The 16,297-nt window shown below is 40.2% G+C and overlaps 1 protein-coding gene across 3 annotated transcripts in view; it reads right to left on the bottom strand.

The window, feature by feature from the left end:
- LOC124851145 overlaps positions 1-16,297 on the bottom strand; it is a 54,194-nt gene that overhangs the window by 13,280 nt on the left and 24,617 nt on the right. The window contains exons 1-2 of one of the 3 annotated variants that reach the window (XR_007034699.1): positions 12,920-13,220; positions 12,542-12,835 (exon numbers count right to left, since the gene is read on the bottom strand). The exons of the other annotated variants lie outside the window; for them this stretch is intronic. The gene's annotated coding sequence lies outside the window, so the exon portion shown is untranslated. Of the gene's footprint in view, positions 1-12,541; positions 12,836-12,919; positions 13,221-16,297 lie in introns of those variants that run through there. 3 annotated transcript variants of the gene reach the window in all.

Below are 16,297 nucleotides of genomic sequence, written 5' to 3'. Positions count from 1 at the left end.
AAAATGGAAGGAAATCAGGTCAAACAACATCATCATCTCATTAACCATTATCAAAGTTAACATACTGTATAGATTGGCAAAAGTAACTCATATTAAAATGTAATAAAACGTTAAATGTCAACATACAGTATATTTAAGGTTGAAAATATGCAGTAAAACTTTTAAATTCTTGCTAGGAAGTAAAAATGTATTAAGGATGTACAAACTTCATAAAGTAACTAACATCAACCTCAAAATTTCACAGAGATTTAAATTAAGGCATCATAAAATATGAAGTTGAAAGGATAATTGCAGTAGCTGTTTTTGTCCAGTGAAATCACTAAGAAACACATAAGCAAGCTGGGAGGAGAAAATAACATAAAAAACCTAAAATTGAGTATCGTCATCAGAACCATCTGTGCTGTCAGTGTCCAGGTAGGGAGGGATGGGTAATAAGTTATGGATCAAGGGGACCTGAATCACTTCTCTTGTGTCTAGTCAAATTTGCATGTGCTGGATGGTTCTGAGAGGACACCGTAGGAAAAGACAGTTCGTTAGATCATCAGAGATTTTTACAGGAGTGCATCTAGACAGAATAATGTGCAAAACAATAATAGAGGAGATCATGAGTAACACGTATAGCAAGCCTCTCAGGCCACACAACCCTGGATGTCGAAATGGATGCCATGGCCTGTCCATGGTCTCAGTTGTCTGGCAGATTTCTTCTGTGTTGTGGCAGAACGCTCGTGTGGTTAATCATACAACACTCTCGGGGCTTCTCAACCTGTGGAAGTATCAGTGTGTGTGCTTTGAGTTGAAGGCGTCAGCTGGTCAGATGGAGCTGGTACTCATTTGCAGTGGCTGGCGTGGATCCAGGTGGCTCTTTCAGCAACTTTCACTGCTGTGTGGGTTGTGAGCAGTACCTGGTAGGGCCCTTGCCACCTGTTTCCTGATGTCTGAAAGAGAAGAAGTCAGGTTAGAGCAATAGGACAACATATCATGATCACACAAGTCTGTGGATGGAAGCGGAGAAGACGGAGGATCCACACCAATGTGGGGTTCGTTTTCTCATCCTCATGTACATCAGCACCAGAGGCAGGACTTTTGTCGATGCAAGACCAGTGCCTTCACAGCACTTTGCAAGTTTAGTTTTGAGTGTGCCGTTCTCTCGTTCCACAGTTCCACCACTGGCTGGTTGATATGCACAGTGTGTTCGCACATCCATAGTTAGATGAGAACCGAGTTGTTTGACAGCTTCATTTACGAAGTGTCTGCCATTGTCACTGGAAATTCTGCTAGGAATTCCCCATCGTGGAATAATGTCTCTTAACAATGCAAAATGACAGACAGAAGATCTGTGATGAGACCGTGGTGTGCTATCTTTTTACCAGAAGATGTGAGGAAGTTTCTGTGTTGCCAAAGGGTGCCAAAATCATGAGTTACACCGAACGCATATCTGGAGTCAGTGTAGACTGTGAGTGTTTTACCAGTAGCCAATTTGCATGCTTCCATGCAATGAGCTCTGCTGCCTGGGCTGAGAGGTGATGAGGAAGAGAACTCGAGAGGAGAACTTCGTTATCTGAACAAACAGAAAAACCAACACAGTTAGTACCAGAGACAGGGTCACGTGAGGCGGACCCATCGACATACAGAATCAAGTCAGAGTTAGAAAGAGGTTCGTCAGAGAGGTCAGGTCGTGGGGAACACTGGACTTGAAGTTCAGCCACACATTTGTGTTCTTCCCCGTCATCCGGAAGCGGAAGAAGCGTGGCTGGGTTCAAAGTTGAACAGCGTTTCACTGTGATGTTGGGCATGTCAAGAAGAACAGTGTGATACCTCAACCAGCGAGCAGCAGAGAGATGTGAGGTCTTCTGTTCTGTAAGAATGAGAGACACAGCATGAGGAACAAGGAGTGTCAAGTCAGAGTAACCTACTATGTCTCGTGAGGCAAGGACAGCTTTTTCACAGGCGGCCACTGCACGCAAACAACGTGGAAGGCCAGCTGCCACCGGATCAAGTTTGGCGGAGAAGTAGGCGACAGGGCGATATTTGTCACCATGAGACTGAAGGAGGACAGAAGTCATGCAGCGGTCTCTCTCATCCACAGCCTGAACAAAAGGTTTGTCAGGGTTAGGGAGAGCAAGAGTGGGAGTTTGCTGCAGCGTTTTCTTCAGTGTGACAAATGCCTCGTCTGCCTCTGGAGTCCAAACGACACGTTCGTGAGGAGTGAGTGATTTGCCATGGTACAGAGCACCTAAGGGGGCTTCAAGAAGAGCAAAGTCAGGAATGAACGTTCTACAGAAAGAACATGTGCCGATGAATGACATGAGTTGTTTCTTCGTCAAGGGTTTAGGCATGTTAACAATAGCTTCTACTCTCTTATCAGACAGGGATTTGCCATCTTTGGTGACGACATGACCCAGAAACGTGACAGTTTGTTGTACAAACTGTAGTTTGCTGAGGCTGACTTTATGGCCCTCATGAACCAGATGTCTCAGCAAAGTGATCGTATCTGTTTCACATTGCTCCTGTGTGGGACTGGCAACTAGTAGATCATCAACATACTGCAAGAGAGCTGAACCCGGAGTGAGGATGAGGGTTCAAGACTGTTCCTGAGAGCCTGATTGTATAATGATGGAGATTCACAGTAGCCTTGACACAGGCGTGTGAACGTGTAGGCCTTGTTTTCAAAATTAAAAGCAAACCAGTACTGGCTGTCCTTGTGGACAGGAACACTAAAAAAAGCGTTGGATAAGTCTACAACCGAAAACCACACTGCATTGGCGGAATTTGGGAAAGCAGCGTGTATGGGTTGGGAACAATAGGCGATCGAAATTACGGCATCATTCACAGCCTTCAAATCTTGCACAAACCGCCACTCAGTAGGTTGACCTTTGTCTCTGATCTTCTTAACTGGGAACAGTGGAGTGCGGACCGGTGAATCAGGGCAGGGGACAATTACACCAGCCTGCAAAAGGATTCAAAACAGGACGTATCCTCCACTGCTTCCTGTCTGAGTGGATATTGTTGTTTACATGGCCTATAATCAGATTTTGGAGTGATTTTGACTGGATCACAGTTTCTGATGAGGCCCACATCATATTTGTCCTTTGCCCACAGTGTTTCAGGCAGATCTGAAAGTAAAGGCGAAACATCAGAGGGGTTGGACAACATTGCATAAGAATGAAGGTGATTTTCAGTCACAACTAATGAGCGTGTGGCTGGAGAACAGAAGGTTGGATACATTTTTAGATCAAATGCACTCAGACTTGGTGAATACATTACGTCAGGCGTCGTTGTGGGTTGCCAATCAACGGCAGCCTGGCATGATCTGACAAATGGGCCTAAGTCTTGCCACTTGTCATCATGAGACTTGGAGAGCGAGATGTGAGGGCTGGAATTCGAGACGCGAAACAGTGCCATCTGTTGGTCAGTGAGTGAGACGGAAGCTGCACTTCTGGAAACAGACCAAAAAATATTGGACACTTTCAGAAAATCATCAGGAAAAGGCAAAAACAGAGATTCATAAACCTGATCTGCTGTGTCTGTCACATGTGAAGTGCAATGCAGTGAATCAGTGTGCATAAAATCAGAAAAAAGGGGTGTCGAGAGACCCTGACCTGGAGAGCAGATCAGTGGAGGCATTTATAGGAAGTTGCCACTGATATACAAGCAGCTGCTCATGTGTGGTCTGTGACATTGTGAAGAAGAATTGTGCGTAACTGTCACTCCATCAGGGGAGGATACTAAATTGAGGCCTAACACAATCATCAAATCTCTTCCTAATAGATTAATTGGGCAACAGGGAGACAACAGAAAATCATGTTCAAACCTTATGGAATTTTTGTCAAACCGAGCGGCGCATTTGAGAGGTTTTGTGAAATTTTCTTTTACAGTGGCACCGCTGGCACCTTGAGAGAATATAAAGCGACCACTCATTTCAGGAGATGTGGGCAAATCTGACATCCTAACCACAGAATAACCTGCACCAGAGTCGACCATGAAATTAAGTTTGTGACCGTTAACACACAGTTCGAGTTGAGGCATTTTCTTAAAAGCATCACTATTGTACTTAACATAAGAACCACAAAGTTGTGTTTGCTCTGGTGTGTGTGTGTGTGTGCGGTTAGATTAGCAAGCGATTTCTTCATTGCTGGAGCTTGTGTGTGTGTGTGGTTAGAATTGCAAGCGATTTCTTCGTTGCTTTGGCATGTATGTGTGTGGTTAGAATTGCAAGCGATTTCTTCATTGCTTTGGCATGTATGTGTGTGTGTTTCACTTCCCTTTCTCTGATCCTCGGCGGGTAGATTGGTCGTCTCCCCCCCGTCTGCCTCCTCCTCACTTTCTGTAGATCAGTCAGCAGTGAAAGTTCTTGTCTCCCCCTTCTCTCGCTGCTGGGGGCAGTCCCTTGCCCAGTGTCCTTTTTGTCTGCAGAAGAAACACTCATCTATGGGAATTTTGGGTCGTCGAGAAAAGCCTCGCCCACGTCCTTGCCCACGTCCGCGACCACGCCCCTCTCTTCCTGGTTCAGTGAAGTTGGCTCTGCTATCAGCGTTATCTTGTCTGTGTGGCCTTGACAGGGCAGACACAGCCTGCATCATGGTTAGCTGTGCTTTCTGGAGTTGTTGATTCTTTTTCTGCTGAGTTTTGTCTTTGGTTTCTTTGTGTTGACGTTCAGCATGTTCAGAATGACATCTGACCTCTGTCAAGCGAGCATCCTCAAGCCCGATGCAGGTGTGGCCTACGTCTGCCCGTAGTGGGGGGAGCAGACCATTCAGGAAGGCCTGTTTCAGATGTGTTTCATAAGCCCCTGGCTCGTTGCCAAGGTTGTCAGGTATGGGGATGCCTCTGTGTTGATTAAACAGGACGGTCAGACGTGTGAGGAAATCTCCTACGGTTTCGCCTGGTTGTTGTCTGCACCCCGTTATTTTGGACATGTCAATTTTATTGGGGAAGGCGGTCCTCAGGGCGTTGAGGAGTGTGTTGAGAGCGTTGACGTATGCTGCATTAACCTCATCATCCCAGTCTGGTGAAGTCAGACGGAGGTCTCCCCCACAGTGGTCAGTTGAATTTTCCACTACACTGGACACTCATCAAAAATAATGTAGCAGCCAAAATCACTTTAGGTTTTTATTGAGTTTTTCATGGAAATTTGGTCAAATTAACACAATGTACAATAAAAGAATATTAAACTCTCTTTTAAAAAAAATTAAAAATCTAATTACACATGACTCAATCGAGATTAACTTAAAGGAACAATTCAAAGAACCATTACAAACTTTTGTCTTTTTAAACATTGAAAAGCTGCTTAAGCTGCAACACATGAATGAGTTGAACCAGGTCTTTAGAAAGAATAAGTACACATCTGTACGAAATACAATATTTACAACAGCATTCATCAAATGTCAAACACTCATCAGGAATCTTTTTCAATAAGATATGAAATAAATTACAATATATTACAATAACAGTTTTAAAGTGGGCGGAGCTGTTCCAGATGCTCCTGGTTCTGGTTCTGGATGAAAAATCCCAAAACTTCCCAGGAAAATATAACATGACGCACAGCAACAATAATACTGGACAAATTGTCCAAAAAGGCAGAATGTAAAGACAATTTGTGATTTTCTGAGGCCAGGGCCACTTCTCCACCATGGAGCAGGCTCGTGGCTGAGTCGTGTCTCCGGCCCCCAGTGGATTTCATGGACCTGCTTCGACTGCTGTAGATGGAGGACGAGAAGGAGCTGCAGCATCATCGGTTGGATTCTGATCCATAAGGTGTCTACGATTTGACCTGAGATAAAGTCAAACAGGAAGGCACACAGTTCAATGTAATGTGGCAACAAGTAAAGTAATCTCACTTAGACAGATGTTAGAAAAAGATGACATAACTTTACCTGAGCATTTTCAGACACTGTATTTTCCGTGTCCACACTTTCATCTGCAAGAAGGTCACAAAGAATGTTCATTGGCTTTAAATCACACCAATTTAGACTGTTTTCACTGAATCACATTTACATCACTGCACCCACTGATTTTGGTTTCTGTGTGTTTTGTTTACTTGTGATTTTGGTGACCCCATGGTTTTATATAAACACAGCATTGCTTTTCAAAATCTCTGTTGATAGACAGATAATAACTAAATAAAAACCTACACACACAGACATTCATCTTGATATTATCTATATGCTAAATAACGAACAGTGGATCTCATCCGTATCGTAAACCGTAAAGGATCTCCAGATATTGTCACGACCCTAAAGGCAGGGATCAGTGAATAAAGTGAAGGACACAGTGAAAAAATGCTGGAATTCCCATTTACAATATTTGCAGAGTTGAATTTTTACTTAACGTACGCTTCCTTTATTCGATGTCCAACAAAAAGCCGCTGTTATGGCACTATCACCAAAACCTTAATACAGTGACAGAGACAAAGGCGATGAAAGCGCCCGGTGGTTCAGGGGCTGTAATGGAAAACAGAAAAACTGATTTTTTAGTTATTTCAGAACTTCTATTCACTTTAACACGTAAAAATATTTTTAAAAACAATCACATGCTGTAAATTCAACTGACAACTCTGCAATGCTACCATAAATATAATTTTTAATTTAAATATAATATGTACAGTACCTCTACCAAAGTTAAAAGTGTTACAAAAGGAATTTACAATAATTAAAACACAGACAAAAGGCAGATTTTTTCTTTTAAATAAAGTAGTTAAGAAGTTATTTAGTTATAATCCGCTGTTATGCATTTTGAACCAATTGAAGGAGAAAGTCTCTTATCTAGTCTTTTAAAATGTTGGGAAAGATTTAATATTTCAAAATGAACTTAAGTTGGAAATACAAATCCCTATAAAACAAAGTTATCAGCTGCTTGTGTTGTCGGTCACTTACCAGGATTTGAGAAACAAAAGTCCTGACTCATTAAGCAGGTGGTTTCAGTCCCCGAGCTTTTAATTTGGCCGCGCGGTTATGATGGGTTCAGAAGCCTTTCAATATGCAGACACGGGAGGGAGAGTTGAGGCTGACCTTGGACCTCTCCTCCTCCTCCTGGGCTGGGCAGGTGCTGGTGTCACATCTAAAAGTGCTAAGTTGATGTGATGGGAGTCCTGTGGGCTGAGTCACTGTGAGGTTACAGGAGTCGGAGCTATTGGAGAGAAGTCCACCTGTCCCATTAACCGGAGACACTGGATCTGGGAGTGGGAGGGACACAGGCTTTAATGGGTTGGAGTAAAGTTGGGCAGCTACCGTGGTCGATATTTAAAATCTGAAGAAACCTACCTTGGAACTGCAGACGCTGTATTTACCCACACAACGATTTCCTATCCTGATAACGGCTGCAGTGTAACGTTCCACTGTCTGCTTTGTTGCACATTCTCTTCAAAAGCAAAGAGGATTTTGGAGAAAATCCCCACCCTTCCATCATAGGGGCCAATTATTATTGTTTTGTTATCATGAAATAATCTTAATATGTTTGAATCATTAAATTGCCATTTAAATTCACCTGCTTAACTATTTTAACAGGAGCCGTGACGCTGAGAAGCAGATCCTTCCTTCTGCACAAATACAGGAGTCACAGTGTCGGAGCCTGTAGAAACAACACAGCATCACTTTTATTAGAAAGAAAAGACTTTGATTTAAACTGCAGTTTTTTGTCCATTTCTACTTCTACTCATTAAACAGAGACTCATGAGACAAAACTACCTCGGCCCAGCAGGTTGTATTTGCCTCGTCTGGTTGGTTGGTTTAATTGACTGCAGGTTTACTTAGAAACTGGATTTCCACAAGACTTAGTGGAAGGATGGGACATGGGCCAAGAAAGTTACATTTCAGGAAGATTCAGGATTGTCTTTGTGAGACGGGGTTGATTTTCTTATATTTTCCAATATCAGAGAATGAAATCAGGTATATTGAGGGGGACTGAGACTTGATCACTTTAGTGAAATGACTAACTAAGAACTTCTCTGGACCTCAAGGAGGTAAATTGACATTCTAGTGTCTACAAATCTATTTTATTTGAAATGTTTTTGTTCTTTGGAATTATTTCACGTTTTCATACAGATTTATCTCTTTTTATTTCTTTTTTACCTCTTCTTTTATTTTACTTCCTTTTCATTCTGCTTGTAAATTGTAAATAAAAGTGCCCTGCCTTGCTCACAAAGCAGGATTACTCCAAACCTACTAAATCATTTCCTTTAAATTTTGACGTGGATTCAGTGGATGCAAGAATTTTCTTCACGCTCTTTAACATGGTGAGATACTATGTGTCTTCTGAAATATATATTCATCCTCATATAGGGGCAGAATTATTATTATGAACTAAAATAAAAAGCTTGTAATCGTTGTTTTCTTTCTCAGACCTAATTTCACAGTGAGCTAAACTATTGGCGTTTAATAAATAATGATCCTGCTGTGATGTTATTATTAGTTGATCTGTAACATATCAGTTCTAGCAACATAGATTTGTCTGATTAATTAAAATGTTATTCAGCAGAGAATGAAAAGAGAGAAGTTTCTAGTTTCCTGACGAGCTCGTACGTGTACATGTGGTTTGAGTCACAGTATTGACCCTGACTACTGGTTCTGAGTGGAAACCCCGGCTACAACGTGGGGAGTGATGTGAACGTTACACTTATAACCAAAGTTAGCACTTTGGAATTTATAATCAAGCTTCTGTGAAAAGATAAATAACGAGTCCATCACACAAAACGTGTGAAAGAGGAAGTGACTTCAGTAATCCTTGCTTTTCTTTCTCAGATCTAATTGCACACAGTGAGCAAAACTCATACTTGCTGTTTTACATTGAGGCAGCTCATTTTTCCCAAGAAATATTTACAGTGGACGTGCAGAAACAGACAGACACTGACATGTTACAGGAAGCATCACTCTACGTTCCCTTTCTGTCACCGAGCCCTGTTTTAATATCTAGCTTTGTCAATAAAAGGTAAAGTTTCCTAATCAATCTGTTCTGTTCTCTGAGTCGCTGCCACAGGACATTACATTAATATTCAGTTTTGTTGGTTTTACAAGCTTTTAATGAAGTTTCTCCACGTCTGTTATCACTCATTATATATTTTATAATGAATTCAAGCGTAGAACTTAACTTGAAACACCACAGATATATGGAAGGAAGTTTTACTGAGTGAATCATCAATCAACGAGTCATAATTTGAATATAGTCATCATTTTAATATTTATAGAATAATGAAATAAACAATTATTAACAACAACAACAAAATTCGAAACAAGCTACATTGCTGAAACAGTCACAAAGTGCAACAAGAACAGAGCAATAAAACTATATTTGAAGAAGAAATGTGATAAAAATGTAGTGTTTACCTCGGCCTCATATGCGTGAAGCAGAGAAATGACAAAGAGAAGAATGATGGGATGCATTCTGTCAAATGTGCCGTAATGAGGAAGTCTGCTCTAGATCTCACTGCCTCGCAGAAATCTCCGTTTTAAATATGTTTAGTCAAATCTGCAGTGAGGAGGTGTAAACTCTGTGGGCGTGGCCTAATACTCAGAGTGTCGTCCACATGAACCAAAACATGACAATAGATGAATAACAATGATTGTCTCCTAACAAGAGAACATATCGAGGTCTGTCAGTAAACACTTTGATCTTGTTCAAGTTTTGATAATGTGAGGAACTGACTGCTGGTTTCAGGGGAGATGTTTCAGCACCAGGACAGACTGCTTGGTGGATTGTGTGGAACATCTTGGTTTGTTTTCCATGTGTCGCATCACCTCCAGGAAATGACTAAACCCTTTTGTGTGCAACAGCACAGGTTCGTTGATATCACGAGGCAAGAGACGGCTTTACTTGTAGAACTTTTATTTAACTTAATGAATGAATAATTGAACAAAAAGCAAAATGAAACAACAATCACCAGAAACAAACCTCGGCCGCTTCCTTAAACATGGGGTTAGCCGACGTCGCCTAACCCAACGCGCAGGCACAGTGCTGTTTTACTGTTCCACTTTACCAAAGGCCACTTATATTATGTCAGACTCGTGTCCAACATATATACCTTGCCTTGTTGTGAAAACCCAATGTCGACACACTTCCAGGAGGCAGGTAAATCTTGAAAAGGGTTTATTTTCCAGTTCCAGCACAATTTACAGACAGATCTTATATCGATCCTTTACCGAATTGGCGATGCTGTCTTTTCAACCTGTCACAATGTCACGTTTTCACGGTCAAAAACTTATTTCAATCCACTCCTCAGACTTTGCACTCACTACGATGTTCACACGCTAAATAACAACAACGCGCATGTGCAATGAACTGCATTACGGCATCCTCAACTGTCGCAAACAACAAGCCGCAAACAGCGCCCAAAACAGAATATAGTTAAATACAGCAGACACACTATACAAAATATATTTTAACTGTATAAAAATAAAACTACAAACCTGGATAATTTCAGAACATTTCAAACCAACATTAATATTTATCTACACACACGCAGGCTGCATGGTGGCTGTTACAGATAGATAGAAAAAGATGAACTGTGATAAAATGGTTTTTTTTGGCTGTTAAACATTCCTCGTCATCATATTAGTATTTTTTACATATGTTTTGTAAATTTCACGATGTTGATTTAACTAAAACATTTATAATTCCCAATATTTTTTTTAAAACACTTGGGTGAAGTAAGAACTTTATTGTACGTGCACCAATACTGGACACTCATCAGAAATAATGTAGCAGCCAAAATCATTTTAGGTTTTTATTGAGTTTTTCATGGAAATTTGGTCAAATTAACACAATGTACAATAAAGTAATATTAAAATCTTTTTTTATAAAATTAAAAAATCTAATTACACAAGACTCGATTGAGATTAACTTAAAGGAACAATTCAAAGAACCATTACAAACATTTTCATTTAAAAAATATCTTTATTCAGTAATTTCCCACATTGAAAATCTGCTTAAGCTGCAACACATAAATGAGTTGAACCAGGTCTTTAGAAAGAATAAGTACACATCTGTACGAGAAATATTATATTTACAATTCATATTAACATTCATCAGGTATCTTTTTCAATAAGACATGAAATATATTACAATAACAGTTTTAAAGTGGGCGGAGCTGTTCCAGATGCTCCTGGTTCTGGTTCTGGATGAAAAAAAAAAAACTTCCCAGGGAAAATATAACATGACTCACGGCAACAATAATACTGGAAATTGTCCAAAAGGCAGAATGTGGAAGACAATTTCAGATTTTCTTCAGGCCAGGGCCGACTTGTCCACCTGAGCATACAGGCTCTCAGGCTGAGTCGTGTCTCCGGCCTCAGTGGATTTCATGGACCTGCTTCGATCAAGCTGTAGATGGAGGACGGAGAAGGAGCTGCAGCATCATCAGTTGGATTCTGATCCAGAAGTGGTGTTCACACTTTTGACCTGGAGAGATAAAGTCAAATAAAACTTTTTAGCTGTTCAATATATCACTATTTTCAGTGGTGTGATCGTACTGTGGCAACAAGTAAAGTAATCTCACTAAGACAGAAAAGATGACGTAACTTTACCTGAACATCTTCGTACACTGTTTTTTTCATGTCCACACTTTCATCTGCAAGAAGGTCACAAAGAATGTCCATTGGCTTTAACTCACAAATTAATTTAGACTGTTTTGTAATGAATTACATTTACATCACTGCACCCACTAATGTTGGTGTTCGTGTGTTTTGTCATTTTGGTGATTTTGGTGACCTCTAGAGGTTTTATATAAACACAGCATAGCTTTTCTAAAATTCTGTTGATAGAAAGATACAATAAAATAAAACATACATACACAGACATTCATCTTGATATTATCTATATAATAAAATAACGAAGAAGTGGATTCCCATCCATACTGTAAACTGGGAAAGGATCTCAGATATTGTCAATGACCCTAAAGGTGGTGGATCAGTGAATAAAGTGAAGGACACAGTGAAAATGCTGAATTTCCATTTACACAGATTTGTAAAGTTGAATTTTGACTCTGACGTACGTTTTCCTTTTTTTTTCGATGTCGAACACAAGCTGCTGCTATGGCAATTATCACCAAAACCTTAATGACAGTGACAATGACAGTGACAGTGACAATGGCGATAAAGATAGCGCTCAGTGGTTCAGGGGCTGTAATGGAAACAGAAAAACTGATATTAGTTATTTTCAGAATTTATTCACTTTAACACATAAAAACATTTCTTACAAAATAAATTGCATGCTCTAAATTCAACTGACAACTCTGCATTATTACCATAAAAATATTATTTAAATATAATATGTATAATACTTTTCTTACCAAAGTTAAAAAGGGTTACAAATGAATTAAACAATAATTAAAACACAGATAAAAGTAGTGTTTTCTTTTAAATAGAGTAAAGTTGAGAATTTGTTGTAGAAAGCATATATAATCCAAGCAGCAGCATTTTGAACCAATTGAAGGAGAAAGTCTTTATCAATTTTTAAATGTTGGGAAAGATTTAATATTTCAAAATGAACTTAAGTTGGAACACAACCTTCTATAAAACAAAGTTATCAGCTGATTGTGTTGTCGGTCACTTACCAGGATTTGAGAAACAAAAGTCCCTAATCATTGTTATGTGCTCGTCCGAGCTGACCTGGTTGCTATGGTTACAGATAACTGAGAAGCCTTTGGACAGGTGGACACGGAGGGAGGTGCCTGAGGTCGTGACCTTGGACCTCTCTCCTCCCTCCTCCTGGCTGCAGGTGTTGTTGTCACATCTAAAAGTGCTGTTGATGTGATGGGAGTCCTGTGTGCTGCAGGTCACTGTGAGGTTACAGGAGTCGGAGCTCGAGGAGAGTAAGTCCACTGTCCCATTAACCAGAGACACTGGATCTGAGGGGGAGGGACACAGGCTTTAATGGGTTTAGAAGTTGGGCAGCTACTGTGTGTCGATATTTAAAATCTGAAGAAACCTACCTTGAACTGTGACGCTGTATTTACCCACATAATTGATCTCATTCCCGAAAACACCTGCAGTGTAACGTCCACTGTCGTCTTGTTGCACATTCTTCAAAAGCAAAGAGTGATTTTGGAGAAAAATCTCGACCCTTCCATCATAGGGGCTAATTATTTTTGTTTCGTTATCATGTAATAATCGTATTATGGTTGAATCATTAAATCTCCATTTAAATTCACTCCGTTCAACTAATTTAACAGGAGCCGTGACGTTGAGAAGCAGATCCTTCCCTTCTGCACAAATACAGGAGTCACAGTGTCGGAGCCTGTAGAAACAACACAGCATCACTTTTTAGAAAGAAAAGACTTTGATTTAAACTGTGGTTTTGTCCATTTCTACTTCTACTCATTAAACAGAGACTCATGAGACAAAACTACCTCGGCCCAGCAGGTTGTGTTTGCCCCTGTCTGTTGGTTGGTTGGTTTAATGATCAGCAGGTTTACTTAGAAACTGGATTTCCACAAGACTTGGTGGAAGGATGGGACATGGGCCAAGAAAGTTACATTTCAGGAAGATTCAGGATTTATTTTGTGTTTTTTATATTTTCCATGATTTCCCAGGGAATGAAATCAGGCATATTGAGGGGGACTGAGACTTCTGATTACTTTAGTGCAGCTTGACTGAATTTAAGAACTTCTGGACCTAGGTGGTAAATTGACATTCTAGTGTCTACAAATCTATTTTATTTGCATTGTTTTTATCTTTGAACTTATTTCTATGTTTCATACAGATTTCTTTTATTTCTTTATACTACTCTTTTCATTCTTTTATTTGCTGCAAATTGTAAATAAAGTGCCTGCCTGCCCGTCAGCAGGATTATTTAAAAGCCACTAAACTGATTTCCTTTGAATTTTGACAAGAATTCGGTGGAAACGAGAATTTTCTTTCACGTTCTTTAACATGGTGAGATACGGCGTCACTGTTGGCAGAGATATGATAATAACATGATTCCACTTTTCCTCTCTGCAGTGTTTTAAACTGCGTCTAAATTTAACAGTTATCAAAGGAACAGGTGGATGTGATAAGATCTTAAACGTGTATATTCAACTCTTACTCCTCAAGAAAAGAAATTATAACAAAAAATAGTATTGAAACTCTAATACATGCGTCTTCTGAAATATTTTCATCCGAATATGGGCAGACAGACAGACAGACAGACACGGACATGTAACAGGAAGCATCACTCTACGTTCTCTTCCTGTCACCGAGCCCTGTTTTAATATCTAGCTTTGTCAATAAAAGGTAAAGTTTCCTAATCAATCTGTTCTGTTCTCTGAGTCGCTGCCACAGGACATTACATTAATATTCAGTTTTGTTGGTTTTACAAGCTTTTAAAAAAGTTTCTCCACGTCTGTTATCACTCATTATATATTTTAAATCAAATTCAAGGACACAACTTAACTTGAAAAACCACAGATATATGGAAGGAAGTTTTACTGAGTGAATCGTCAATCAACAAGTAATAATTTGAATATAGTTATCATTTTAATATTTATAGAATAATGAAATAAACAATTATTAACAACAACACAATTATAAACAAGGTACATTGCTGAAACAGTCACAAAGTGCAACAAGAACAGAGCAATAAAACTATATTTGAAGAAGAAATGTGATAAAAATGTAGTGTTTACCTCGGGCTTCATATGAGTGAAGCAGAGAAATGACAAAGAGAAGAATGATGGGATGCATTCTGTCAAATGTGCCGTACGAGGAAGTGGATCAGAGTTTAGACCTCAATCAGCCCAGCAGCAGTCAGGGTGCTCGTCTCTCATCCACACGTCTCAGTGTTTTCAAACTGACTCACGGAAATACCTCAGGTTTATGAATATGTTTAGACAAATCTGCAGTGAGGAGGTGTAAACACTGTGGGCGTGGCCTAATACTCAGAGTGTCATCCACATGAACCAAAACATGACAATAGATGAATAACAATGATTGTCTCCTAACAAGAGAACATATCGAGGTCTGTCAGTAAACACTTTGATCTTGTTCAAGTTTTGATAATGTGAGGAACTGACTGCTGGTTTCAGGGAGATGTTTCAGCACCAGGACAGACTGCTTGGTGGATTGTGTGGAACATCTTGGTTTGTTTTCAATGTGTCGCGTGAGGAAGCGGGAAATGAGGTATGGCAACAGCGCCACCTGGCGACTTTCACCTCCAGGAAAGGTGCAACAGCAACAGCACAGGTTCGTTGATGTCACGAGGCAAGAGACGGCTTTACTTGTAGAAAGACACAACTTTTATTGAACTTAATAAATGCATAATTCAACAAAAAGCTAAATGAAACAACAATCACCAGAAACAAACCATCACATGAAGTTAAACACTGAGACAAGAGAAGAGCACCGGGATGGGACTGACCACGGAGACAAAACACCTGCTACAACACAGGAGACGAGCGGAAACGGAAGTAGGGAGAGCTGTGCACGGCCGCTTCCTGAAACATGGGGGAAGCACGACGTCGCCTAGCAACCAGCGCGCCATGAAAGCAGGCACAGCGCCACGCAGCGGCAGGGAGGGAGCGCGCCTCCGGCTCCACGTGTTAACAGGTTGGAGTGACCACAGTTTCTGCATGAGCCTGTCAGCTGCTCCTGGTCAGCAGCGATAACATGAGGATGTGGAAATGATGGGGGCGGCTGTGGGAGGGGAATCTTTATTTGTTCAGCGTGGGGTTAAGAATAGGATATAGGCATCTTCATATTTCCATACACATAATCCAGATAGATAGATATTAACTGTTTTAAAATGTTTTTTTGGCTGTTAAACCTTCCTCGTCATCATATTAGTATTTTTTCAAAGGAAGCATATTTGTATGTTTTGTAAATGTCACAATGTTGTTTAACTAAAACATTTATAATTCCCAATAAAAATGTTTAAAACACTTGGGTGAAGTAAGAACTTTATTGTACGTGCACCAACACTGGACACTCATCAAAAATAATGTAGCTGCCAAAATCACTTGAGGTCTTAAAGGGGACATAGCATGCCCATTTTACCACAAGTTGATATGGTTCCTTGGGGTCTTAATGAAATGTCTGTAACATACTTTGGTCAAAATACCACAAGGATCATATAAAACAGCACCCTTTTTACCCTGTATAAAACAGCCCTCCACCGAGTGACCTGTTTTGACTGCCTGTTCCTTTAAATGCTAATGAGCCAGCTCCCCCCTCCCCCCTCTCCCCCCATGATTTTAAACGATATAAATTACATATTTTATATGATATAAATTATCAAATATGCATCCCATACTTTGTATTCCCTTGTTGTCCTGGAGTTTTAATTTTCCCAATCACATAATTAAATGTCCCCTCTGCCCATCCACTACAAGCAC

Source organism: Hippoglossus stenolepis, chromosome 11 (genome assembly GCF_022539355.2).
Source record: "Hippoglossus stenolepis isolate QCI-W04-F060 chromosome 11, HSTE1.2, whole genome shotgun sequence".
Classification (NCBI taxonomy): domain Eukaryota; kingdom Metazoa; phylum Chordata; class Actinopteri; order Pleuronectiformes; family Pleuronectidae; genus Hippoglossus; species Hippoglossus stenolepis.
This window is presented reverse-complemented; position numbering and strand designations above follow the sequence as displayed.